We start from the raw sequence: 25,429 nt of genomic DNA, 5'->3' as shown, positions 1-25,429 counted from the left end.
CTGCCTCTTGACTTAGTTAGGTGTGGAAGAATTGGACCTTTCACAATTATATAATAATATTTCTCGTGTGAAAGCTGCTTATCTATCATTGGCCCATCTGAACAATAATTCTTTAGGAGATTCTGCCCAGTGTATTTCATGTTGCCTAAACTCAGAGCCACAAGACACTTCATGATCTTTCATTAAGAAGTTTGCTTTCAGTCATAAAGTGCTTTTCAATTGAAGAGCTGCTGTAAAACCACTTCATGAAGGCACATTTGGATATGAGTACGCTATTGGGAAAAGCCCAAATGAATGCTACTGCAAAAACTACGGGAAAAGTACATCATTAAACTTCCTGACTATGCTTGATGGATTCAATTTAAAAAATATTTCTTTCTCATCGGATTGAGTAGTGGTTAAGCATAAGAACTCTGAAATTAGACTTGCCCAGGAACAAATCATAACTCTTTTACTCATAATCATGTGATCTTTGGCTAACTACTTAATTATATGGCTTCCTGTCATAAGGAGAAAAAAAGGACTGCCTATTTAATGGTTAGCTATGGTGTTTAAATGAGACAATGCATACAAAGCCAGTGCCCAGCACCCAGTATGTACCCCATAGTGCTTATTCATTATGATTACCAAAGAAAATTTCACAATGTAGTGGGACCAAACAATTCTGTCTTGCAGGGAGGAGGCTGATTTTAGAAGAATCTGATTCAAAGTTTTAAAGTATCCTATTTTTTTAGGTCTTTGTCACCACCATCTCCTCTGGTACAAATTTAAGTGCCATTTTAGGGTCAAGACCACATTACCTTTCAGGGCACATCTTGCTCAAAGGACAATTACTGGGGAAGGTTTATATTCTCTGTGTGTTAGCATTTTTAATGGTGCAGAGTCAAAGATTTCAAAACTGTTGTTAAAGGTGAATTTTATATTGGAGCTATTAATTCAGAAAGTGCTAATGGTTGCAACAATGTTAACAGCTGAAACTTAAAACAAAGGATGTTTTCTGTTAGCTTAGTTCCTTCCCACAAAGCTCAGAAATGATCTTGGGAGCAGATGTGCACATGGTGGGTGGAGAATGCAGGGTAAAATCCTGCTGGTGGTTTTGGTTTAGAATTTAAATTTTACTTTCACTATTACCAGGCAGTATCGACGGACATCAAAAATAAGAAAATCAGGAGTAGCAGGTTCACCTTAAAGAATAATCCTAGCAGGGGGGCTGGGGATATAGCTCTGTTGCTAGAGTGCTTGCCTTACATGCACAAGGCCATGGGTTCAATCCCCAGAACCACCAAAGTAATCATCATCATCATCATCATCATCATCATCATCCTAGCATTAAAAAAAATTTAAGTAGATTATACATATACATAATACATACTTTTAGCATAAATTCTTGATGAGAAAGAATTACAGCCTGTAACATGAGTTATAGTGAAAGAATCAGTACAAGAAATTTAAAACATCATTCTTTCAATATTTAATATCAGGTACTGGGCTGGGTGTTGATGATGGATACAGACATGAATAAAGGTACTGTCTCTGCCCTGAAGAAGCTCACAGACTTGGGAGTGAAGCAGACATGTAGAGATAAATGACAACTTACCCTGGTAAGTGCTAAAACAGAGGTTTGATTTGCTGTAGGTTCGGGGAGGAGGCTGATTTTGGAAGAATCTGATTCAGAGTTTTAAAGTATCCTATTTTTAGGTCTTTGTCACCACCGTCTCCTCTGGTACAAATTTAAGGCAGAATTCACTACACTTGCCTGGAACCCCAGGAGGCTTCACAAAATGATATTTGAATTGTGTTTCAAGGAATGAAACTCAGGCCTGACTAAACAACATAATATTCTTACCATTTTCATACAGTTTACAAGATATATTCTGTTTCACCACAGCCCTAAAAAGTTTCTATGTTCCAATAGATGAAGAAGCTGGAGCTCAAAGATTAAGAAGCTAAAGGTCACAAAGTTGGAGACAGAGAATTTGAGCCCAGATTTATATGGTTCCATACCCTTTACCATAGCATTGTCCTGCCTTGCCCAGAAATATCCACTTTCATTCCTTGTTACCAAGCAATGCACAGTTAACTTTTATCTGTGTGGACTTTCACTGTGGAAACTTAATCTGGAAGCACAAATAGAACATCAAATTCTGGATTAAAGGATTGGGACCAGGACTACGGATGTCACTCAATGGTACAGTGCTTACCTAGCATTTGAGACCCTCAAAAAAAGAGGGGTAGAAAAATTGACTATAAAATGAAAGGCCAAGATGGAAACTGTATATGCAATTCACTTAGCCCACAGTGCCCTCTCCTTTCTTTGAATTTCATGCACAGTTTGAAGATGCAAACTTTAAATTTCTGGTGTATGCCAGATTCCGTCATCCATGAACTGAAAATACCTTAAAGCCAGGGAATAAGTCTTATATTTCTCTGACATTTTTAAGACCCAGATTTCACACAAGCTGGCTCATTAATTGCTGATTCATTCAGTGCTTTAAAGAGTGCTTGGTAAATTTGTGATTCAAGTTAGATTGACTGAAGTAAGACAACAGACTTAAGGTTTATATGCTATAAAAGAAAAAGGTAGATTAAGCAGATTAGCAGATTAGTTTTTGGACTAGTAACTTTCAAGCATTAATGCACATTGGAATCACCTGCCTGCACTTGTAGACCTGTCCTGTTTCCTCTGTTAGAAGGCAGAGTAGACATGAATATTACTAGAAAGCAACTCCAGGGGAGCTGACTTGTAGGGAATTCATAGCCCATGCCTCCAAGGGATATGAGTGCTGTTTTTATTTTTTTGCTTTCAGAGCAATGAAGAATAATAAGTACAATAACTGCTCTCATTTATTGTTTCTAAGTTGCTTGACAGTGTTCTTGGTGCTTTAAGAATATTGTCTAGTTCTCACAGCACCCTGTAGTGCTACTATACCTATATTAATAATAGCGTGGGGAAAAAAATAAAAAGGAGCAGTAACTTCCCTAAGGTTAAAGAGGAAAAGCAAAATTGGGTATGGTAGCTCATGCCTGTAGTCCCAGCACTGGAGACAGGCTGAGACAGGAAGCTCCCTTGAGTCCAGTTCAAGACCAGCCTGGTAACATAGTGAGACCCCATTAAAAAAAAAAAAAAAAAAAAAAAAAAAAAAGAGATTTAAGTCTGTTTCACCAAAGTCAAAAGTTCGGTGGTTCCTTGGTACTGGGTAGCAAGGGAACATCCCAGGGAGGCCTAAACTTGTCATCAGGGTGCCAATGGTACAAAGATGCAAGGGCACTCAGCACTTGAAGTTATAATAAGGCCCTCCATGGGAGATTTCAGACATTAGTACTTGCTTCAGTGGGGATTTAAATTGAAATAAGATATCTGAGTTGGAGCTACCTAAGAGAATATTCCTGCATTAAGCTGGTGGCTTGCGAGGTACTTAAATTTTTATTTTTAGCAAATTGCTAATGCCAGCTTCTGCCTTTTCTCCAGAGACCCTCTAGGAATTTTTCCATCTGCTGTCTAGTAGGAAAGTCCCACCCTAGACTTTTGTCTTCCTCTAGGTTAATTAAGACTGATGCTAGAGTCATCTCCTAAGGCCAGAGGGTGTTTAAGGTTGTTCTCCTTGAAGGACATCCAGTCACCCCACGGGATTGGAAAAAAGCATAGTATTTTTATGGCGGAGCAGGAAAACAGCAGTTAAAAGCACAAGAGAACAACTTTTGGGGGGAAAATCATTTTGTCTTAGAAATAGAAGTGGGGTGAAAAAAATAGACAACTAGTTATCTATTAATTTCTCCACTCACATACATCTATCTCTCTCAAACTGCCAGGATAGGGCAACAGTTTAATTTTTGGTGCTCTTAAAATAGCTGGTATTGATGAAGTATTCCCAGAAGACTTTTACTATTGTCTTACATTTTTAAAAACTGAGCATTAGATTTTCCATGCAGAGAACTGCTAGCTTTCAAGAAGTTAGAGTTTGCTTTTTCATCCTAAAATACTGGACGGGATGGTGGGGGGCGGGGAATGTGGAGGAGAAAAAGGTTTCAGATCAAGGAATGCAGAACTCCCTCCCCATTCGCTCTAAACAACAGGTGGTTTGGTGTGCCTGGGTCAACTCCTTTATGCACAACACAAATCGTAGGCGGAATTTTCAAACGGAGTCTCCCTAGAACCTGCTGCTTAGAGATCTGGGAGCCCATCTGGTCGTGTGGGGCAGATGGGGATTCCTGCAGGAAAAGAGTATTGGTAGTCAAGGGGCTCAACGATTTCGTGGTCCAGTTTTGCCTTTCTCCTTCAGTGTAATTCCATCCTCTCCACCTTCGGTTCTTCAGGGACCCCCTTCCGTTCTTTGCTGAGGAGTTCTCTCCATCCTGACCTCGGTCTTTCGAAGATTTCCCAGAAGAGCTATTTTTAGTGGTGGCTGCTCCGCTCCAACTTACCCAAGGGAGGAGCTGCGGTAACAGAGCAAACGCTGCGCGCACAGAAGCCACGGGTTTTCCGCGCATTGTTAGGGATGAGGAGTGGAGGTGATATCAGACACAGCCAATTCCCCCGGCAGAGCCCGCCAGGTGGGCAGCTCAGAGACCGGAGTGGCTCGATCTCGAAGCGGCTGGAGAAATTTCTTTTCCTGTCCTGAATCAAGTCCTCGGCGGTCGGCGGCAATCTTCACTGGCCGGCTGCGGGCACGGGGTGGTCTCTGCAGGGGAGGAAGTTCCCGGGCACTGCTGCCTGCGTCACAGCGGGGCTGGCACCGCGAAATCCGCTCGGCGAGCGGCGGCGGCGACCCCGGGGCCGGGCGCTGGGCGGCGCTGGCTGCCGCTGGCCCCGCTGCACGCGGGGCGGCGCTGGAGGCGGCTCCGTCCGTGGTCGGGGAGGCGCAGAGGAGGAGGGCTGCAGGGCTGGGGCGTTAGCTGCGTCCCGGCTCAGAGCCCTCGAAGAGGACGAGGAGGAAGGCGCCGCGGTGGCCGCGGCTGCAGCGCTCCGGGCGCGACAAGCCATGAGCAGCGGCCCCGCGGGCGACCCCGCCGTCTCTGGCTGCCGCTAAGCCCGGCCCGGAGACAGCTCACCGCTCCCCAGCACCCTCTCGTGCCGACACCGTAGCACCCAGAGGTAAGGGCGGGGGAACCGTAGAGGGATGGAGAGGGGCGGCCCGCAGAGGGCCACTGGGCTCGTTCCGCTAGGAGAGCCGGAGCTAGGACTCGCCCTCCCTGCCTTGCTTGCTTTTCTGCCTTCTGCTGGCCCTGGGACAAGCAGAATGTGGTCGCCTGCCCAGCGTGTGGTGCTTGGAACCATCGGTTCTACAGCTTAGGAACCCGACAACCCCTACCCCACCCATCTCACGCTAGCACCGGCGTCCGCACGAGGAACCCCAGCCTGGCGCCAAGCGCAGCGCGGCCACAGCAGGTTCTGCGGGTGTGTGTGGGGGGGAGGGGGACACACGAGGGAAAAAACCGCGATCCATCCTCGTTCTTTCCTACATGGAAGATCCCTGAGACCCCGGGGGCCTGCCCTTTCTGGTCTTTTCTCTCTTTGCCACCCTAGAGCCTCTAAAGTTAGCACTTTGTGGGGTGTGGAGGAGAATTTGAAGGTCTTTGTAGGGAACAAGAGAGCACTGTCCCCTCACTTGCAGTACCAGAGACGGGAGAGGGGCTTCGCGGGATCCGTCGGGCCCCAAAAGCCAGGTGTTTAGGCCAGAGTTTGAGACCAGGACCGTTGCTTCTCCCTCACCCGCGAACTGAGCCTTCTTTATCTGCCTCTTTTCAGCTGTCTCCCAGCAAGGAGATGGTTAGGGATGGAGTTAGCAACTCCAGGTTGTGCTCTCTAGATGCTAATGCCTTTCTTTTCTTGTTCAACCAATTCTTCCCACCCCCCACCCACGCCTGCCCGTGTACATCAGATTTCAACAGTTTCTTTAAAATCTCGCACAGTACCTGAGTTTGCAGTATCTAGCCAGGCACTTAATCCACATCCTTATGCGGATATTTCGGAGGGCCAAACTTCACTAGGTTTCAAATTCCTTAAGTATTTCAAACTCCCAGCAAACTAATTAGGAACATTTTCAGGTTACCATCCTCCTTAAAGTAAAAAAACAAGAACCAATCAATCTTCGTAGGAGTGCCGGCATTTGGCAGAGGGAGGTTTGAATTACCCTATTTAACACAACCTCAGAAGAGAGAGGAATGGGTAGAGGAAATCGCAGTTCCATTTTAGTCACATACTTCTTAGGAGACTTCAGTAGTACAAGAAATGTAGCCTTAACAAACGGTCACATTTCTGGACAGGGATGTGGTGGTTTCCTAAAGCAGATAAAGCTTCAGCCTGGACAGGTAATTTTCTCCGTTGTCCCAACACTGCCGAACTGACAGCGTGGTCAGTCTTATACATGTATATATTCTCTTTATTTTCTAATGATTTGTAGAAAACTCAAAATGTTGCCTGAACTTGACAGTATTTGCTCAGATTCGTAAACCATATTGGATGTGTGGGTTAAGGTAACAGATTAGATTTTTACAGTTCTAATCTTTGATATTTGCATTTCTTGTGACTGCTTAAATAGGAAAGGCCAAAGGTGTAAAACAGATTTGCTTTCCTGTGGAATGACTAACTTAAATTCTGTCTTGTCCTGGGGTCTATTTGTTTTCTTTAGGAAAGACAGGGGGAACAGATGTCAAGGTGGATATTTTCTATGGTTCACAATAGATTTGCTGTAGATAGGATCCAACAACCCAGTGATTGTATAGAAGACAGTGAGCACAATTAACAATTTTCTTACTAGTGAAGTTTTGATAATTTTGTTAGTGATGCTAGTCTGTTTTCAAATTTAATTAATATCTTTATTAATATTTAATGAAGTGATTATTAGTTTTATTTAATGAATTTGTTCAATTAATGAGGTGCTTATGCTTATGTATGCTTTTTAAGGGAATGCTTCCAGTGAAAGACTACATTAAGCGCTGTAAGAGAAATGAATATTTTTTTTCACTTATATGAAGTTTATCTTTAAAAATGAGACAGTTATAAACAACAAAAAAGATAAAATTAGAACTGTTTTAATTCCTAAGTTTCAATTTTTGCCAAATTATTGTTATCACTTTTTTAAAAAAAAATTAGTTGTAGATGGACAGAATACCTTTATTTATTTATTTTTATGTGATGCTGAGAATCAAACCACCCAGTGCTTCACACATACCAGGCAAGTGCTCTCCTGCTGAGCTACAGCCCCAGCCCTGTTGTGACTTTTCAATAGTGTATAGTATTATTAAGTTATAGTCACCAGTAAATTTAGAATAAAGCCTAAGTTTAAAAAGAAATGAAATGGAAACTATACCTTATTTTGGCAAGCAGGTGTTAATGATTTTTTTATATGATGTATTGCTATACAATATAGTCTGGCTGCTCAAAGTCCCTAACACATTATCTCTGATTCTTATAACGTACCCCTAGAATGGATGGCCATCCACATTTTACAGAAGAAAGGAGCTCAGTTTGTGACTTTCCAAACATCTTAGAGCTAAGTTAATGCCTAATGAGAACAAACATCCTTAGTTTTTTGTTTTGTTTTGTTTTTGTTGTTATTGTTGTTTTCCTCCCACCCCTGGTCCTGTATCACTGAGCTACAACCCCAACCCTTTTTAGTTTTTATTGTGAGACAAGATCTTACTAAGTTGCCCAGGCTGGCCTGGAACTTGAGATCATGTTGTTTCAACCTCTGGAGTCACCGGGATTACAGTTGTGCACCACCAGGCCCTGCCTCTTTAGTCTTAATGATACACTTTTTCTCATTATCCAAAGGCGCTTATTATTCCTACCTTAATTTATTGTTGACTTGACATAATGTCTATATGAGGAAACAGAGGTTGAGAAAGTAATCTGTCCAAGGTTTTGCATGTATCTAGTATACAGCAGGACTCTAATTTTCAGTCAGAGCCATTTATTTCAAAAATCTATGTTCTTGCCACAGATTTTTATTAAATGAATGAATTAAAACTTGGCCTAATAGATTATTCACTCCTGCCCATCAGCTATTGTCTTCTACTTGGAGAAGAGCGTCTTACTCCCAAGAGTTCACACATCATACCTGGAGTGTTGGCTATATCTCCATTCCTGCACCGCTCATGAAAGCTTATTACAACCAATGAGGGTGACATTACTATGGAGATGTTCTTGAATCCATTTACTTTTTTAAAAAGGTTTAAATCATTGGCATTGAGTAAAAAGGGTATCCTCAAGATAGGATTATTAAAGGAATAGCTGCTATCATATTTTGCCTCAGTTGCCTAGCAGGAATACAAAGGAGCTTACATTATTGAACTTCTGTAAGCCCTGGTTTTCCTTTCCTCATGTGTAATGGAATTAATAAAACCTACGTAGCTGGTTGTTGTATGGATTAAATGTAATTACACATGGAAAGCACAGATTCCTTCTTTATACAGCTGTACTGAATTCTATATCAGATTTTAGTATCTTTAACTTTTGAATCACATCCTTTTTTGTAGTTTTGAATTAGAAATATATACTGCCCTTTTGTAGTTTTTCCTTTGCCCTATATTGCATATTTTTTAGAACTTTACTAGCAATATTTCAGTGACAGGAATCTGTATGTTTTTGGCAAACACACTTCCTGTTTTCTGCCTTTCCTGATTCTCAGCCTTGCTTATCACTCAAGGCACCAGACAATGGCAGTATCTGCCCCCCTCACACCTCACCCTTGACCACACCCCTGCTAGCTGAAATTCTGCATCTTCAAAGCACAGCCTAAACTCCACTTCCTTCCTGAGTCCATATGCCTCCCTCTGAATCCTTAGTGTATTTCTAATTCAAATAACACATACCCTTATGCTTTTAAAAAATATTTTTTTCAAGTTATTTTTTCAAGAAGTACAGTATATAAAACTAAGGTTAGGGGCATTTCACTATTTCTTTATATTCTTTACATAGGACTGCACTTCAAAGATTTTTATTTCCTGAATGAAAAACAAATCATATGTTTTGAAAGAGATCCTTAAAATAATTAGGAAACATACCCAAATTATTTGTTTCTATTACATGATTGTTAGTGACATCCTCCTCATCACTTTGAAGTTTGTTCCTTTCAGCCTTTTCCGCTAGTTTAACTGACATTACATTTCCTGGGAGGCCATGGTTCTTAAGGCCACTAGCCCACTAGGCGCCACATGAGATAACTAAATTTCATTAATAAATTGCTCCAAGTGTGATATAAAAACCATATTAAGGGCTGGGGTTGTGGCTCAGTGGTAGAGCACTTGCCTAGCATGTGTGAGACACTGGGTTTGATCCTCAGCACCACATTAAAAAATAAATAAATAAAATAAAGTTATTTTTTAAAAAAAACCTTAGGTTGCAAATATATTAAGTACTTCAATATTTGAGTACTTTGGCAGTGTAGTCCAGGTGGATTTCTTTAATTAGGAACTGAATTTACCTGAGAGGAAGGAAGCTTGAGATGATAAGCAAGGAAGATTTCAAACCAGTTTAGTTGGAAGTAGGACTAATTGTGGCCCAGTGCGGAGGCTACAGCCAGAAATGACCTTGAGGAGAGAATTAGCATAAGTAGAAGGAAGACCCAGACAGTCTCAATTAGGCTGGAATAAATAAAAACGAAGAAGCAAAAGAACAACTAATAATAAAAAAATTTTTTAAAAAAAGAAATGAAGTATGACCAAAATACTGTATGATTGAGACCTGCTAGATATTGACCATTCCTTTACTATTAAAATAGGAAAGAGACATGCATCAGGCAGGGCAAGAAAGGAGACAAACTAATATAGTCTTACACATCTGGCACATGAGTATACTCCCCGTTGCTCCCAGGGTTAGCATAGAAGGACAAGAGGGTACCTCTCAGAGCTTCATTAGGTAATTTTCAGGAATATATTGAAAATATCTTAATTATTAAAAAGTAGAGAATGAGTATGGTCTTTTTAAATATCAGACACGAAAACAACAACAAAAACAACTATCTATCTACTTAGAAGTGTTTTAGGAGCAAATTTAGGAACATTTTCTGGTGTTGGATGGGTTTGTTGTTATTATTTGGTTTGGCTTGGTTTTGGGTGCTGGAGATGGAACCCAGGACCTTACACATGCTGAGCATATGCAGTACCACTGAGCTATACCCCACACCCTGGACGGATATCCCTTTGAAAGTGTGATTCTGTAGACTGTTGTGTAGAACTGGATGACAGTTGATAGAGGAACTGAAACATGGGTTCAGAAAGTTAAGCAAAACTCAAAAATCAGTCATAAGAAAGCTGTTTTAAAGCTTAGGAAGGTAACTGAAAATGTTTCAGATAACCAAAATATTTTGCATCAAGGAAGTTCTGGAGAGTTAGACATTGTTTAAAGAAACTTTCTAAAGACTCAGAAGAACCAAAGCTATTCCCATTGCCAGAGAAGGCTATAGAGGTAGAACAAAGAGGAAAGTTAGTTTGGTTAAACCAAACGTTTTTTGCTCCAAAGTCTGCAGTATAAGAGAGAACATGCTGGAGTGTATAGGGAAATGTTTCTCAACCCACTTTTCACGGTCATCCTCAGTGCACAAGCCTTTTTAAAGAGAAATTGTAATACTGCAGATATATTTTACTACGTATCTGTTCATGGACCCTGATGGACCACAATCATTAGTTAAGATTTTTTTTTTACCCCATGTCTTCCCACCCCAACAAACGGATGTCACATGGTTCAGTGTTATGTCAGAAATAACCAAAGAGCCATATACAGCTAAAAACATGAAGAATGGTCAGTGTATCAATATGTTTTGAATGAGTGCACCTAATACATTAATTTACAAATCCTCTGCAATTATATTGCTACTTGGTTTTCCTTCTATAAAATAAACACACTTTATCTTAAACTGAAATTTACATGTGAAAAATGTAAGACTCCTACTTGTTCCAATTTCACATTGGCAAAATAATTAAATTCCTAAAGTTATCTCCCAGAGCCACCTCTACTTGCATCCTTTTGTTTTCTGCATGAGTAGCCTTCCCCAAACTTCACATACTTAATTTCCTTTATTTTTTTTTCTTCTGATGATCCTGACAATGCTCTGTTAGCCATTCATTCTTGTGGCTGTTCAATTACATATGAGATAAACTAGTTTGTCTGTATCAGAGAACTTACACCTTAAACCACATGTTTATAATTATGAAACACTGTGTCACCTGTCAAAAACACTTCAGGGCTAGAGGTGTGGTTCCATGGTAGAGTGCCTGCCTAGCATATGCAAGGTGCTGTTTTCGATCTCTAGCAATGCAAAAAAAAAAAAAAAAAAAAAGATTTCCGTTCACAGCAAGTAGATATCTGGGGAGGGTGTGGCCCCTGAAGTTGTTCTTGGCTTCTTATATCTGGTTCGTTGCACAGGTTCCCCAGGGAGTATAAGCCTGGCCTCCTGATGTCTAATCTTGGAAGTTACTAGAAGAACTAGCTTATCTTTTTAAATGTTGGCTATTTTCAGCATCTGGATCCTGTTGTGCCCTGGCATGTTTCTTACCCCCACAACTTCTCATCTCTCATCTTTTCAGTTTTTATTTTAACCATATTGTCTTTTTCTTTATTCTCAAACAATTAAAAAAATATATATTTTTACAACTTTTCTCTGTGTTTGATATTTGGAGCTCAGTGAGACTTCCATGAAGCCAGAAACCTTATCTGTGTTGGGCACCCCCCTGTCAGCAGCACTGCAAAGTACCTGTGATGGAACTGCTCAAGAAATAGTTGTGTCATAAGTATTTAGTGGTTTGTTGGCTTGTTTTGATATTGGGGATTGAACCCCCAGGACATTTAATACCTACTATATTGGAGTACATTCATTTCCTTCTCTGCTATTTTAAGTTCTGGTAATGAAATTTAGTATGAAATCACCTTTCTTTCTTTCTTTCTTTTTTAATATTTATATTTTTTAGTTGTATACACTACCTTTATTTTGTTTGTTTATTTTTATGTGGTGCTGAGGATTGAACCCAGGGCCTTGCATGTGCTAGGCAAGCGCTCTAACACTGAGCCCCAGCCCTGAAATCACCTTTCTTAATGGAGACACTAAAATGTATATGTAAATATTTCTACTTGTGATTGAAAATTAGGAGAAAGCATACAAAAGTTAATTATAAACTGGCATATAAAAAAAGCATAAAGTCAGGACATCTGAGTAAATCCTGAGTAAGTTGCTAAATAAGCTAAATATGTGAAAACTCCTGGGTCCCATGAGTTCCATCTGTAGATTTTTAAGAACTTGTCAAAATTTATAAAAATTACTTAGTAGTCTTTTTCAAATATCTTAGAGGTTTATGAAAATTAAAAACATGTTTAAATATCTCCCTTTGTTTGGTAAATAGGAAAATGAAATCTAACTTGTAGAAAAATGATTATTTAGTCAGTTATACCTGGATGTTTTTGAAGACTTGAAGAATGATTTCATTAAGAAAACACCGTCAGGCTAATTTATATTTTCTCCCTTGACATTAGCAAGGTCTAGAACCATGTGCCTATCAGTAAAGTTAGGAAACACTGTCCAGCACATTTGCCTTTCCAGCTAAAGCACAGCTGTGTGGATCATTATAACTGATCATTGAAAGTGGCTATCAGTTGAGGAGTGAGTAGCTACAGATGTGTGTCTGGGGGGTGGGGATCTGAGTTAGATGTTTCAACATTTTATCTAAGGATTTGGATGGCATAAAATAAAAATATATAGTAAAAAAAAAAGCAGTTCAATTAAATTGAAGGTAAAGACAGGTTGGTATCTTGAAGAAAAATAAACAAGCAAACAAACCATACAAATGTACTTGATGCTGATTTTATTATGTTCATTGTTGTATTTAAAAGAGGGTTAAGAACAGAACACAACATATTGCAAAAGATCAGAATATATTTTCTGAATGAATAAATGAATGAAATGTGTGATAGAGAATGACTATGTGCTGTTAGGGTAAAAGCGCATGGTGGTGAAAAACTAATAAACTGAATAACTAATAAACAACCTTTTGGACAAATAATTTATGAGCAAAGTTTTATTTATATCTTTAAAGAGTTCTGATAGGTCCATTCAAAAATTATTCTTAGGAACATTTGATTTTTAAAAAGTAGATGGTTAGGCTACATTTTAAAACGTGGGTCCAGGGTCACTTCTTGACTCTTGACTGACCTCTAACAACTGAATGGCGAGATAACTGATTTCCAGGAATAAATATTATCCTAATTAGAGTTAATTTTTAAAATTTCTTAAGCATCTTATCAGGAATGTTAATTTTCTTCACCAGAGAGTGTGAATTCTCCCGACAAGTAGATTCTGTCCCAGATCAAGTGTGAAAGTTTTTGTTTTTAAGTCACTCAATTTAGAAAGTCTTTACAAATCTGTCTTGGTCAAGGAAAGATCCATCCACCTCATTCCATTTTTTTTTATGTTGAGGTCATTAAATTTGTGACCTACTAATACACTTTTCAGATTTCTTTATTTATGCTGTACATTCACAATCATGATTATTTTGATCTGGTATTCTACATCAGGGAAGATTTTTTTTTTTAAACCAGGGATTGAACCCAGAGGCGCTTGCCCACTGAGCCACATCCCCAGCCTTTTAATATTTTATTTAGAGACAGGATCTTACTGAGTTGCTTAGGGCTTTGCAAAGTTGCTGAGGTCGGCTTTGAACTCACCATCCTCCTGCTTCAGCCTCCCCAGCTGCTGGGATTACAGGCATGTGCCACCACCCTCAACTAGGGAAGACTTTTTTCAAAGCATAGTCTAACACGTTCAGTTTTATCTGTTTCAATAATGTATGGACGTGGACTTCTATGTTTTCTGTATTCTGTCCTATTTAGAGTGTTTTATTTAAAAAGGTACAGCAAGAGGTGCTTATCACATCATTTAAACTATCTTATGTAATCAAGTTCATTGCTGTGTGGTACTGAACAACTACAAAGGCAAAGGAGTTAACTCTTTTCTGAGACTCTAGAATATAAGTTTTATTGCTTCTTTCAAGCTAAAAATACATTTTACTCTCTTCTCAGCTTATCTATCCCAAGACCAGAATCCAAGAAGTATGTGATTTATCTCCATCAGATTTTGTCTATGGTATTTTTCACTGTGATAATCCTATTTTCTTGAGGACCCACTTTTCCCCCTAAGATTCTTGTCCTGCCGGGAAGTTCCAGTCTTTACTTCCTAAAAAGTTGAGATTCTGAAGGTTATAGAGTAGGTCATTGGAAGGATGTTGTAGGCATTACCATTTGTAATTTGTATCACTAATACCTTAATAGTGGGTCATCATGCCAACTAAATAAATCTCTAAATGTGACACTTTTGGCACCACACACTACACATTTGTTTTATTAAATTATATACAGTAGGAAGGAGAACAGAATTAGTGAACCTATGCAAATAACCACATTACTAGAAGCCATAAAGGGTCTCAATTTGCATACTAATGACTGCCATTCTGCATGGTTTTGTAGGTGAGACAAACTTTTGAGTCACATTTTCTGGGGGAACATAGATTCCATAATAGTAAAGTTATCGACAGATAAGATTGTTTTGCCTTTAGTAGTTAGAATAAAGTTTATCTAAATGAACTTTAACAAAAACTAGTTGTGTTTCTCAAAGTTGGCCTTTATTAAAAAGATTATGTTTACTAATTCTTGGTCAGAACTTTTTCTATTAATCCATATATGATGTATTCTTTTCTTTCTTTTTTTTTGTATCAGCTATTTTTATTTTGAGGCAGGGTCTTGCTAAGTTGCTTAGCACCTCACTGAGTTGCTCAGGCCCTGAACTTGCAATCCTCCTGCCTCAGCCTCCCAAGTCTCTAGGATTATAGGTATGCACCAAGGTGTTGGCAGGATGTTGTCTTTCATGATATTGGAAATTTTGTAAGTTCCAGAATTCTAAAGAATATGCTCATGTGGGAAGTATTGTGAAAAATTTAATCCCTCAACTCCTAAAATAGTGTTATTTGGTAACATAGTAGCTGCAAACATAACCAAAGTATCAAATATGTGTAAGTTAGAACTCTTTGGGTTTTACAACTTTTAAAAAAGATACCTTGCAAATTCACTGAAATAACCTGCTAAATTAAGGGTTAGAGATCATCTAAGAAGGGGATTGAGGCTGTGGCTCAGTGGTAGAGTGCTTGCCTGGCATTGTGAGGCAATGAGTTTGATTCTCAGCACCGTACATAAATGAATAAAATCAAGGTCCATTGACAACTAAAAAATATTTAAGAAAGAAAGAGATCATCTAAGAAGAAAAAGGGAGAGGGTATCAAATACCTTTCGAAAAATAAATTTCAGTGGAGGAGTAGCTTCTATCAGTTAACTCTCAAGCAGAGAAAGTTATAACTCTGAACAAAATATGAAACCCAACTCTTTGAAGGCATAGGAAAGCAATGAAAAGCAAGTTGGAACTGGAAGGGAACTGATCCTTGAGAAATAGGAACTGCAGTGAATGAGATTTGAATCATGGGTTTTCTTCTGAAACACCAAGTTCCTGCAGCCCAGAGCTATGAAATCTCAAACCAAATGCTGTAGTCATGCTGACTTGAAAAGGCAGAGGGAGCAGTTTGAGCCTTCCACAGTGGCTGGAAAGTGAAGGGGAAATTTTAGAAAAAAGGGAATCACCTAAAAGGGAAAGCCCTCAAATCTACATTATAAACTCCTTGCTAGTCTTTGCCTGACCTCAAAAGTGCTCTCGAGACAAGGAAAAAAGGCACACTCATACATTGCTGGTGGGACTGCAAAATAGTGCAGCCAATATCGAAAGCAGTATGGAGATTCCTTAGAAAATTGGGAATGGAACCACCATTTGACCCAGCTATCCCACTCCTCAGTCTATACCCAAAGGACTTAAAAACAGTATTCTACAGGGACACAGCCACATCAATATTTATAGCAACACAATTCACAATAGCTAAATTGTGGATCCAACCCAGATGCCCTTCGGTAGATGAATGGATAAAGAAAATGTGGTATATATACACAATGGAATATTACTCAGCATTAAAAGAGAATAAAATCATGGAATTTGCAGATAAATTGATGGAGTTTGAGAATATAATGCTAAGTGAAGTTAGCCAGTCCCCAAAAACCAAATGCCAAATGTTTTCTCTGATTTAAGGATGCTGATTCACAATGTGGTTGGGAGGGGGCATGGAAGGATTAGTTGAACTCTAGATAGGACAAAGGGGTGTGAGGGGAAGGGAGGGGGCATGAGAGTAGGAAAGGTGGTGGAATAAGATGGACATCAATACCCTAAGTACATGTATAAAGACATGAATGGTATGACTACTTTGTGCACAACTAGAGATATAGAAAATTGTGCTCTATATGTGTCATGTGAATTGTAATGCATTCTGATGTTGTGTATATCAAATTAAAATTTAAAAATAAGAAATAATTTTTTTTTTTAAAAAAAGTGCTCTTGAGAGGTGAGAATCCCTGGTACCTAACTGATGACCAGAGTTGGAGAACTGAAAGAGCAGACTGTAGGCTTCAGCTGCCACCCACCTTAGGGGAGACAGTGCAGAGTTAGACTGTAGCCATGCTATGCTTGCTAAAACTGAAATCAGTTCTTTTCAGTAGAAAGAACTGACTTGAGAACTTCCATAATTATCATCCAGAATATTCAGTAAGAATCAATTATCAGAAAAATTTAACCTATAATTAAGACAAAGAATAATCAATAGAAACTAACTCCAAGTTGAGATAAATGTTGAATTAACAGATTATTATTTTTGAACTACTATCATAGCAATCAGAAAAGAAATACAGTCATAGTGAATTAACAGATGGAGGACCCTTGCAAAAGAAATGCAAACTATAAAAAGCAACAAAATAGAAATCTAGGATGAAAAATCCACTCAATGGGCTTAATTCCAAATTGAAGAGAGCAAATAAGAAACAGAGAACTTAAATATACATCTGTGGAAATTATACAATCTGCAGACTAGAAAGAAGATTGAAAAATATTGAACAGAGCCACAATGACATGTGGGACAACATTAAGAGTATAACAACATCCAGCAATGAAAAAAGAGGGGGGGGGAATGGAAAGAATAACAGAAAAAAATTGAAGAAACAAATTTCCCAAATTTGGTGAAAAATCCAAGAAGCACGTACAAGCAGGCTAAATACAACAAAACCATCCCTAGATGTATCACCATAGTCTAATCACTGGAAACCAAAGATGCAGAGAAAGCTATAAAAAGTTCAAGAAAATAAAAATACATTTCAGACATGACAACAATACGGATGAAGACTAAATTTTTCTCAAAAAAGGCCACAAAATATTATTATTGAATGTTGTAGTGTATTCTTTGACCACAATAGAATTTAATTAGAAATCAGTATGATATCTAGAAGAGTATCAAAGATTCATAAATAAAATGAGAAGCCTCCACATACCTTTCAGGCCAAAGAAAATTTAAGAATATTTCAAGCTGAATGATAAAAATATTACATCAAAAATAATGGGAAAAATGATGAGACGTAGCTAAAGCAGGCCATAGGTAGGTTGCTAAGTAAATAGATAATAGGTATTTAGGAAATAGATGTAGTTTTATAGAGCTTGATATGTTTATATTAGAAAAGAAATACTTGATGGCAATGATCCTAATTTCTACAAGAAGCTAGATGAAATTCCCCCAACATAGAAGGAAAGACTTAATAATAGAATTAAAAATAGACTTAATAGAATTAATAAAATGGAAAACAGATGAATAATAGAAAATAACTTAAAAAGCCAAAAGTCAGTTCTTTGAAAAGATTAATGAGCCTAGCAAAACCTATAAAGAGATGAAGAGAGAGAGAGGGTGAAATGGAGAGCCCAAATTGCCAATATCAGGAATGAAGGGGGGGGGTGTCATTGCAGACCCTACTGAGATGAGAACAGCAAGGAAATGTTGTGAAAACTGTAGACCCAATACACTTGACAAATTAAATAAATTGTGTGGGTGGGGTTTCTCTGAAAAGCACAACTTATAAAGTCTGACAAAAAGTTTATTCTTAACCAAAAATGTTGCTATAAGGAAAAGTTCAGAGACAAGGGGTTAATCCCAAGAATGCAAGGTGGGTTTAGCATTCAAAAATCAGGGTATACCAAAATATGTGTGTTCTAAATCTTTTGTATACATCCTACACTGATTTTGTTGCATTCCTGTGTACCTTTGCTGTTACTTTTTTGTTAGTTTAAACTGACTTACCTTTAAAACTAAAATACATTTCTTACAACTTTATATTCTACCTGAACAACAACAATACTTACCATACTAAAGTTGTAGCCTGTAAAGTACAAAAACCTGTAAACTATTCTTATGTGACTATCATACTGGAAAACAGAGGAAACTTTATCATGTAGTCAACATTTTCAATATTTATTCATGATGTTGAAATGATAAAGACTCTTTAACATTTAAGTCTCAAAAAATCATTTTGTTTTAAAATAACCTATGGCTATCATTTTTCTTAAAAGTGAAATTTTGAATGCCTTTCCTCTAAAATCAAGAATTGAGCAAAGATACCTGCTTTCATTATTTCCATTCAACATTGTACAGGAAGCTAGCCAGTGCTATAAGGATAAAAAAAAAAAAAAAGAGTTAAAGACAAATATTGGGTTTGGGGTTGTTGCTGGCTTCGATCCTCAGCACCACATAACAAATAATGAAATTGTGTCCATATGCAAATAAAAAAAATATTTAAAAAAGGCAAATATTGGCAAGAAAAGCATACAGGCTTTAGAAATTAAGGTTCCATATTGTAAAGAATCTACAAAGCAATAATTAAAAATAATAAGGGCCACGCTAATCTCTAACTTAAAAAAAAAACTTAGAAGTAAAACTGTTAATAACCACTGTGTCAGTCAGCCTTTGTATGCAAACATGGATTTGATTTTACTTATCCTGAAAGGGTGTCTAATAACATAATCACATTAACACTATTTTACCTATTTTTTTTTCACTTAAAAGCTTTTCCTATAATGTGAATGCAATAAACAGAAGCACCTCTTCTTGATCTAATTAAGGAAGTAAAGAGCAGATAAATTAAAACTAATTATTTCTAGCATCCTGTAACTTGTGGGTACCACAGGAGAAAAGCAAACTTTGATGCTACTTAGATGCTATCTGGTGTCTCTGGTGTCTATTCTGTATGTTCTGGGCATAAAGGCACCTGCTCCTGTTTTTACTGCTCCAAATTTGAAACATGTTTTCAAAATTACAGCAACATTTTTAAATGATGTTAGATGAGAGTATAGATGCCCCGGGTAAGAGAAGGCCATAGTTTCAGCTGGCTTATTAACTAATTAACTATATCAGAAAGTATATGAAAAGTGTTAGAATTTTAATCTCTCTAGAGGCTAGAAATCTTTATTAGTATATTTGTTTGATTGTAGTTACTTATAATTTTGAAATACCAAAAGGCAGCACAAAAGCATGAAAGCTAATTGCCTCTTCTGAAGGAGCACATTTGGGCTCAACGTGGAGAAAAGTAGTGTTTGCCATCTGGGTACCACATACAGGAAGTAAATATATTGTATTGAGGAAAATCAATTCTAGAAATATTTTTTTTCTTTTGGAGTTACTGTTTTCTATCCTTCTTAACTACTTAAAAAAGTAATTTTATCTCAATGTTATTTTTCATATAAGTCACATCAGTCAAACCATGGTGGATGACAATATTTTTAAAGTCTTAAACTTCAGTTTTTAAAGATTCAAGTAGTTTTATAAAGCATATTACAAGACAAGGATTATAGTCTTACTTGAATGTTATGAAGAACACAATGTGTTTATGTGTAGGTACGATATATAAGTTAAAACTCTATGATAATTATTTTGCCAAAGATTATTCATAATTACCTACTTTTAATATTAGTTCAATAATTTGTATTATCACCAAACAGTAATATAACTATTGTTCATATTATCAGGTCTAGGGGTATAGCTCAGTGGCAGAGTGCTTACCAACATGCACAAGAAAGGCCCTGATTTCAATCCCTAGCAAACCCCCCCCACCAAAAAAAAAAAAAAGACTTATTAAAGAAATGTGACATTTCATGAATCTCACATTACAGCATTGTTTCAAATTTACAACCATTAAAGAAACAGACACTAGTTACAATTCAGTGTTGTTGAGATACAAGCAAGTTAACGCTTTACAGTTAAGTGGGCATCCTGTCAGAGAACAGTAGGATGAACTAAAGAACTTGAACTGCTGGGTGCAGTGGCACATGCCTGTAATCCCAGCAGCTTGGTCCGCTGAGGCAGGATGATCGATCACAAGTTCAAAGTTTAGCCTCAGCAAAAGTGAAATGCTAAGCAACTCAGTGAGACCTTGTCTCTACAGAATATACAAAATAGGGATGGGGATGTGGCTCAGTGGCTGAGTGCCTCTGAGTTCAATTCCAGTACCAGTAAATAAATAAAGTACTTGAACTAAAACACATTTCAACAGCTTTATTGAGATACAATTTAGATACCATCATATTAGTCTACAATGTTTAATCATCAGATTTTAATATAATTACAGAGTTATACAAGCATCACCATAATCTAATTTTAGAACATTTCATCATCGCCAAAAGAAATGTGTACCCATTAACTGTCATTCCCCATTCCCAATTATACCAAGCTGTAAGCAGCCACTAGTCTGTTTTCTGTCTATAGATTTGCCTATTCAGGATATTTCCTACAAATGATATGATACATGTTTTTGTTGTTGTTGTTGTTGTTGTTGTTAGTAGTAGTAGCTTTCTTTCAGTTAGCATACATTTGAAGTTTTCCATGTTATAGCATGCATTACTACTCCATTTTTTTAAATTGTCAAATAGTATTCCATATCATGGGCATACCACATGTTGTTTATCCCTTCATCAGCTGATAGACATTGAATTTGTTTCCACTTGGGATATATATATATATGAATTATATATATATAATTATATATATAAGATATATAAGAATTACATATATATGTAATTCTTATATAAACATTTATGAGGAAGTTTTCGTGTGGGTGTACTTCATTTCTCTGGGATAAAAATGTAAAATTGGACATTTTGATATAAACTAGGTATAATTTTGCATCACATCCCAAAATACAATAAAATAACTGCTAAAACATTTAAGTATCTTTTTAATGAAATGTAAAAAATAGTTTAATTTGTGTGAGTATTCATCATTATTAGGGCTATCACTTGAATTTTAAATTTTATATAATTCACTCCTAGTTGTATGTAAAGTATTACTAAAATACTAGTAAAATGCCTTATGTTTTGGATTTTTAAAATTCTGTTTAAGAAATAGAGAAAGGGTGTGTGAAAGCTGACCATGAGTTATTTTCATAATTTTTGTTCATTATCCTTGGTAACCTGTACACCATTCATTAACTCCCAAACTGCATTGTTTTTCCTCTTTTTGTTGTGTGTCAGGGGAGGGGGAATCTTTCAGATTACATTATTCTAGATACATATAAGTGTTTGATAATTTCTAACTGGAAAATGTAACCTCCATTAATTAAAAGACAGTCCAATTGATTTCTCTGTGGAAAGAGGGAAGGGAACTTCTAAAAGTAAAACATCCTGTACCATTGGTCTACCAGCCTGTTTTGGTGCCAGTACCATGCTGTTTTTGTTACTATTGCTCTATAGTATAGTTTAAGATCTGGTATGGCGATACCACCTGTTTCACTCTTCCTGATTAGAATTGCTTTAGCTATTCTGGGTCTCTTATTTTTCCAGATGAATTTCATAATTGCTTTTTCTATTTCTGTAAGGAATGCCGTTAGGATTTTGATCGGAATCACATTGAATCTGTAAAGTGCTTTTGGTAATATGGCCATTTTTTTTTTTTTTTTTTGGTCCTCATTCCTATCTGGAAGTCCTCAAAATAAATCATTCCCCAAGAATTTTAAGCTACCCTTTCCTTCACAAGCAAAGTGTGAGCCAGGGTTGTGTCACCTAAGACATATACGTTCTCACCTTTTCCCATGATCGTGTTCCTCCCAAGTGCACCTACCAAGACTATCTCAAAATCATCAAAACCCCCTCCAGTTTCCTTTTTCAATTATTATTTTTATTTATTTATTTTTATTGGTTGTTCACAACATTACAAAGCTCTTGACATATCATATTTCATACATTAGATTGAAGTGGGTTATGAACCCCCAATTTTACCCCAAATGCAGATTGAAGAATCACGTCGGTTACACATCCACCATTTTACATAATGCCCTATTAGTAATTGTTGTATTCTGCTACCTTTCCTATCCCCTACTATCCCCCCTCCCCTCCCCTCCCATCTTCTCTCTCTACCCCATCTACTGTAATTCATTTCTCTCCTTGTTTATTTTCCCATTCCCCTCACAACCTCTTATATGTAATTTTGTATAGCAATGAGGGTCTCCCTTCATTTCCATGCAATTTCCCTTTTCTCTCTCTTTCCCTCCCATCTCATGTCTCTGTTTAAAGTTAATATTTTCTTCCTGCTCTTCCTCCCTGCTCTGTTCATAGTTGCTCTCATTATATCAAAGAAGACATTTGGTATTTGTTTTTTAGGGATTGGCTAGCTTCACTAAGCATAATCTGCTCTAGTGCCATCCATTTCCCTGCAAATTCTATGATTTTGTCATTTTTATTGCTGCATAGTACTCCATTGTGTATAGATGCCACATTTTTTTTATCCATTCATCTATTGAAGGGCATCTGGGTTGGTTCCACAGTCTAGCTATTGTGAATTGTGCTGCTATGAACATCGATGTGGCAGTATCCCTGTAACATGCTCTTTTAAGGTCTTCGGGGAATAGTCTGAGAAGGGCAATAGCAGGGTCAAATGGTGGTTCCATTCCCAGATTTCCCAGGAATCTCCAAACTGCTTTCCAAATTGGCCACACCAATTTGCAGTCCCACCGGCAATGTACAAGTGTACCCTTTTCTCCACATCCTCGCCAGCACTTGATGGTTTGACTTCATAGTGTCTGCCAATCTTACTGGAGTGAGATGGTATCTCAGGGTGGTTTTGATTTGCATTTCTCTGACTGCTAGAGATGGTGAGCATTTTTTCATGTACTTGTTGATTGATTGTATATCCTCCTCTGAGAAGTGTCTGTTCAGGTCCTTGGCCCATTTGTTGATTGGGTTATTTGTTACCTTATTGTTTAATTTTTTGAATTCTTTGTATACTCTGGATATTAGGGCTCTATCTGAAGTGTGAGGCGTAAAAATTTGTTCCCAGGATGTAGGCTCCCTATTTACCTCTCTTATTGTTTCTCTTGCTGAGAAAAAACTTTTTAGTTTAAGGAAGTCCCATTTGTTGATTCTTGTTATTAACTCTTGTGCTATGGGTGTCCTATTAAGGAATTTGGAGCCCGACCCCACAATATGTAGATCTGAGCCAACTTTTTCTTCTATCAGACGCAGAGTCTCTGATTTGATATCAAGCTCCTTGATCCATTTTGAGTTAACTTTTGTGCATGGCGAGAGAAAGGGATTCAGTTTCATTTTGTTGCATATGGATTTCCAGTTTTCCCAACACCATTTGTTGAAGATGCTATCCTTCCTCCATTGCATGCTTTTAGCCCCTTTATCAAATATAAGATAGTTGTAACTTTGTGGATTAGTCTCTGTGTCCTCTATTCTATACCATTGGTCCACCCGCCTGTTTTGGTACCAGTACCATGCTGTTTTTGTCACTATTTCTCTGTAATATAGTTTGAAATCTGGTATCGCTACACCGCCTGATTCACACTTCCTGCTTAGAATTGGCCATTTTAATAATATTAATTCTGCCTATCCATGAGCAAGGTATATCTTTCCATCTTCTAAGGTCTTCTTCTATTTCTCTCTTTAGGGTTCTATAATTTTCTTTGTATAGATCTTTCACCTCTTTTTTAAGTTGATTCCCAAGTATTTTTTTTTGAGGATATTGTGAATGGGGTAGTTTTCCTCATTTTCATTTCAGAGGATTTGTCACTGATATACAGGAATGTCTTTGATTTATGGGTGTTGATTTTATATCCTGCCACTTTGCTGAATTCATTTTCTAGTTCTAGAAGTTTCTTGGTAGAACCTTTTTGGTCTTCTAGGTATAGAATCATATCATCAGCAAATAGTGCTAGTTTAAGTTCTTCTTTTCCTGTAGTTAAACCTTTAATTTCTTTCGTCTAATTGCTCTGGCTAGTGCTTCAAGAACTATGTTGAATAGAAGTGGTGAGAGAGGGCATCCAGAAGAGAGGACACAGAGACCAACCCAAAAAATTACAACTACATTATATTAGACAAAGGTGCTAAAAACATGCAATGGAGAAAGGATAGCATCTTCAACAAATGGTGCTGGGAGAACTGGAAATCCATATGCAACAAAATGAAATTTAATCCCTATCTCTCACCATGCACAAAAGTTAACTCAAAATAGATCAAGGATCTAGGAATCAAGCCAGAGATTCTGTATCTAATAGAAGAAAAACTAGGCCCTAATCTTCATTACGTGGGGTTAGGCCCAAATTCCTTAACAAGACACTTATAGCATAAGAATTAAAATCATGAATCAACAAATAGGACAAATTTCAAACTAAAAAGTTTTTTTCTCAGCAAGAGAAATAATATGTGAAGTGAATAGGGAGCCTACATCCTGGGAACAAATTTTTACCCCCTCACACATCAGATAGAGCTCTAATCTCTAGGGTATACAAAGAACTCAAAAAGTTAAACAACAAAAAAACAAATAACCCAATCAATATATGGGCCAAGGACCTGAACAGACACTTTTCAGAGGAGGACATACAATCAATCAACAAATACAAGAAAAATGCTCACCATCTCTAGCAATCAGAGAAATGCAAATTAAAAACTACTCTAAGATACCATCTCACTCCAGTAAGAATGGCGGGCATTTCTGAAGTCAAACAACAACAATGCTGGCGAGGATGCGGGGGAAAAATGTACACTCATACACTGCTGGTGGGACTGCAAATTGGTGCAGCCAATTTGGAAAGCAGTATGGAGATTCCTTGGAAAGCTGGGAATGGAACCACCATTTGACCCAGCTATTCCTCTTCTTGGACTATACCCAAAAGACCTAAAACGGCATACTACAGGGACATAGCCACATCATTGTTTATAGCAGCACTATTCACAATAGCTAGACTGTGGAGCCAACCTAGATGCCCTTCAATGGATGAATGGATAAAAAAAAATGTGGCATTTATACACAATGGAATATTACTTAACACTAAAAAATAACAAGATCATGGCATTTGCAGGGAAATGGATGGCATTAGAGCAGATTATGCTAAGTGAAGTTAGCCAATCCCCCAAAACAAATGCCAAATGACTTCTCTGTTATAAGGGGTGGGGTGACTCAAAATGGGGTAGGGAGGAAGAGCATGAGAAGAAGATTACCTCTAGATAGGGAAGAGAGGTGGGAGGAAAAGGGAGGGAGAAGGGGAATT

At 37.6% G+C, this 25,429-nt stretch overlaps 1 protein-coding gene across 1 annotated transcript in view; it reads left to right on the top strand.

Annotated features, from left to right (window-relative positions):
* The first annotated feature begins 4,956 nt into the window (after nt 1-4,956).
* The window catches only part of LRRC8C (leucine rich repeat containing 8 VRAC subunit C), a 96,555-nt gene continuing 76,082 nt past the window's right edge, over nt 4,957-25,429 (top strand). The window contains exon 1 of the mRNA XM_081305053.1: nt 4,957-5,092. The gene's annotated coding sequence lies outside the window, so the exon portion shown is untranslated. The remainder of the gene's footprint in view (nt 5,093-25,429) is intronic.

The sequence above is a fragment of the Spermophilus citellus genome, assembly GCF_964194105.1.
Source record: "Spermophilus citellus genome assembly, chromosome: 9".
Taxonomy (NCBI): Eukaryota; Metazoa; Chordata; class Mammalia; order Rodentia; family Sciuridae; genus Spermophilus; species Spermophilus citellus.
This window is presented reverse-complemented; position numbering and strand designations above follow the sequence as displayed.